Raw genomic sequence first — 3,660 nt, 5'->3', positions numbered from 1 at the left:
CTTCACTTGATGAAGTTCTGGTGAATATGAAGCTGTCTTGGTGCTCCTTCAGAAAAGGAAGTTGAAATGGCCCGCCCTGTGCAGACAGGCAGATGTGCAGCACAGTCACTCAGCATGACTTCAAAGAAATGCTTCATTAAACCAAAAGCCTCAGTTTCCTGCTAGAGTGATAAAATAAGTACATCTTGTAAAACTTTTAAGACAAAAGCATTACCTACATTTTAGCCCATGTTGAAAACAATGTTTTTTTCCTTTGTCTTTTCAGATTAACTCAGAGTAAGCAGTTTACTGATTTACACACTCTCAAAAATATACCAGGTACCTAAGTTTGAATACATAATTTTTGGGAGTGTGGTTTAGGGGTGATTATGGTGATGCCAGGTTTGCTGTTGGAATTGGTCTTGAAGGTTTCTTCCAACACTGATGATTCTGTATGCTCTGTGTACTATAAGGTAGATAGCATACAAAAAAGCTGATTTTCTTTTTTTCTTCATTTACTTCATGTGCTAGTCTCACATATACTATTTCTGTACTCTCTACACTAAGTATCTTTTAAAAACACAGCAAAACATCATAAACAATCTCCAGAAATAAATACAGATTGAAATAAGGGTTTCTACATTCACTTTTCCCCCTCCTTTTTCTTCCTAAGAAGAACACCAATTATTTTCTGTGGTGTGATGAAGTGCAATATCACATGTGACAATGTCCCTTGGTGTGGTTAACGTCCTTCAGCTGCCAGTTTTGTTAATGGCAGCACCCTCAGGTGGAGGGGCATGATTCCTGACAGTCCTGTCACCTGTCTTTATTGCAAGTCACCTGTACATCCTTCTGAGCTGTCCTGGAAACACACTGTATTTCCATGAATTAGGCACAGACCTGCCAGAAAAGCATCTCATTGCAGACAGGTCATGCAAATTTGCTGCTGTTGGCAGTTTTACAGAAAGAAAGAGGTTTGAGTTCTTGCTTATCACTGTTCTTTCCCCCGAGCCAAAGAGCAGGGCAGGACACCTCACGTAGACAGCATGGATATGTGTTATGTGCTGGCTCTTCACAGTGTGGATGTTTGGCAGTATGGATGGGCAGGACACTTGGTGCCCCTGATAGCTCCATCCTCTGGGGCCCAAGGACAACCTACCATTTGTACTATGTGACAGAGCCTATTCCAGCCCATTCCTTGGGGAAGAGAAAGTAAGTGTCACAGTCCCTTAAACAGGCACCTCTCTCTACCAGCAGTGCCCTCCCTCAGGAGGGAGTCCTTGATTGAGCTGAGTCCTGACATGTCTTTTCCTGACTGCCAACTTTTGCTAACCATGGAGCTCCCCATACCTCCAGAATGAAAGGTACAAAGGAAAAGGTGAAAAAGAAGGACTCTTGTGGGATCTCAGCACCTCAGGACTGATGTGCAGAGTGACCGAGACCACCCTTGGGGGGCTCGGGAGTCCTGGAATGTTGCCAGAAGTGTCTGGTGGCTGGACTTTGATCCTACACGGGAGACGACATCTGTATGAGGATGGGAGGATTTCACTGGGGTAAATGGTGAAGGGATAAGTTAATTAAAGTGTAAAACACAGGGTTTAGGATTTCTGTACAGGGGGGTCTAGAGAAGTAAGATGGAGGAATTAGGGCATGTCCTGTCCTTCTTCTTCTTCTTGGCCTCCATCTTCTGTGGTGATGGTGGCACTTTGGGATTGGTTATTACTAAAAGTGCACCGGTCAATAAGGGTAAAAGGTATTGGAAAGAATAGGTAAATATTGTATACGTAATTTTGAGTATAAAGATAAGTGACCGCCCCGGGGGCTCGCAGTGTGCACATGGCTGACTTGCTGTGCGGACCTCTGTCGGGCAGAGAGAAAAACTTTTAGATAAACAACTAATAAATACTGAAGTCCGAGAAAGACCTGAAGCCTCTTCTCGTCCTTTGAAGCGCGGGCTGCCCAAGGCCATCTCCGAGCCTTTCCAGGCCATAAAACAGCCGAGAAAAGGGACAGACTCTGATTATTTTCCTATTTGATGACCTGCCAGGTGTTAACCACATCCCTAATTTGTGCATATGCAAAATTTTGATGTCACATTTAAATAGGCTCCAGCTGGAGCTGATAGTGCTGGCCAGGCTACGTCAGGGCTCCACATCTTTTGGAGAATGAATGCTGCTGCACAGTCTTTTTGTTTGCTTTGATCTTCTACCTGATGGAATGTACTAAGAGCACTTGTAGGAAATGCACTGGATGCCCAGGTTACTGCTAAAGGAATTTTCTCGGGGATGAAATCTCTGCTTGTCATTCAGAAATCTGACAGAGAAAGATCTGTCCCAGATGATCAAGAAGTCCTGAAGCTGAGGATGAACAGAATATTCAAGCCATGGTAATTGACAGCCACAGAAGGGAGTAAAATACTAAAGGGATATGTTCTGGTTTCCACTTCAGAGTAAAGACCACAAAGAACACAGAGATTACCTGCAGATACTACAGTGCAAGAAAATCTGACTTCAGTCTAAAATTTGGATTTTCATTTATGATTGCAATTACCTTAGCTTTTCCTGCTGATCAGGTCATGCAAGCTTTGTACCATGAGAGAATGTATTTTGTCTTGAATGAGATTTTTTATTGATCTGAAACACACATCCCAAATTGAAAAGACAGCTCAAGTGCTGTGTGGCATATTCAAGACACAAAGAAATACCTGAGCAGCTTGTTTGAGTTTCTAGATCACAGTATCTTGCCCTTAGAATTTGTTTCCCCCCTTGAAATAATATCCTAAAAATATACTGCTGCCAAATTTCATTGTGTTGGCTGAATGCAGCCACTCAGCTCTGTTGCTGTGCTTGGTGATTAAAGACAGACAAGAAAGAAACCTCCCAGCATGATGGAATTTTGTTCCATTCAGAGCTGTGTTTTGCCCCCATTCCTACCTTAAGCCTAGGTCCTGAAATAGTCATCCTGCTGCTGACATTCATGTGCATGAACAGCATAACCCTGTCTCTACAAATGATGGCAAAACCCATCCTGAGACACTCCACTTATCTCATGTGTTGGCAGGGAGATATGTCTTCCCTGGAGCCAGGCTTGAGGCCCGGCTCACAGCAAATTATTGTGAGAGTTTTTTCCCTCCTCTACCCCTTTCCTGAAAGTTACTTACAGGCAGCTTTGCAAATGCCACAGTTGGATGTTACATGCGAGGTTATGGATGTTGAGGATGCGAGGAGTTATGAAACGTATCCAGGGATAATGGACCTTGTTGGCAGCTGGAAGGAGGACGTACCTGTATTTGGCTTTTCCTTGGTGGAGAAGCAACAGGGATGATTGTCTGAGATCTGGGATGTGTAGGTTTTTCCTGCCATCCAGAGACACCCAGAAATCACTGCAAGGCTGGTAGGTTTCAGAGGAAAAGAAACTGTGCCCAAGCAAATGACATCCCTTGTCAGTGGATGTGTGAACCACAGTGTTTTCTTTTAGTCTGGACGAGCATTTGACCTGGTTGATAGTTCCCTGTGTCCCAGGTGGTGTCAGGAACATATGGGCTCTGAATATCATCGAGGATGGGTCCTTGGCAGTATTCTGCAGAGAGGGGCTGTGCCCACTGCACCGGAACATCTCATGCAGCATTAATTTTTTTTTTCCATTCAGGTGGGAGCAGAGGATGGCAGTGGGAGATCCTTT

Source organism: Melozone crissalis, unplaced genomic scaffold (genome assembly GCF_028551555.1).
Source record: "Melozone crissalis strain CALT ecotype California unplaced genomic scaffold, PUWL_Pcris_2 ptg000009l_1, whole genome shotgun sequence".
Classification (NCBI taxonomy): Eukaryota; Metazoa; Chordata; class Aves; order Passeriformes; family Passerellidae; genus Melozone; species Melozone crissalis.
This window is presented reverse-complemented; position numbering follows the sequence as displayed.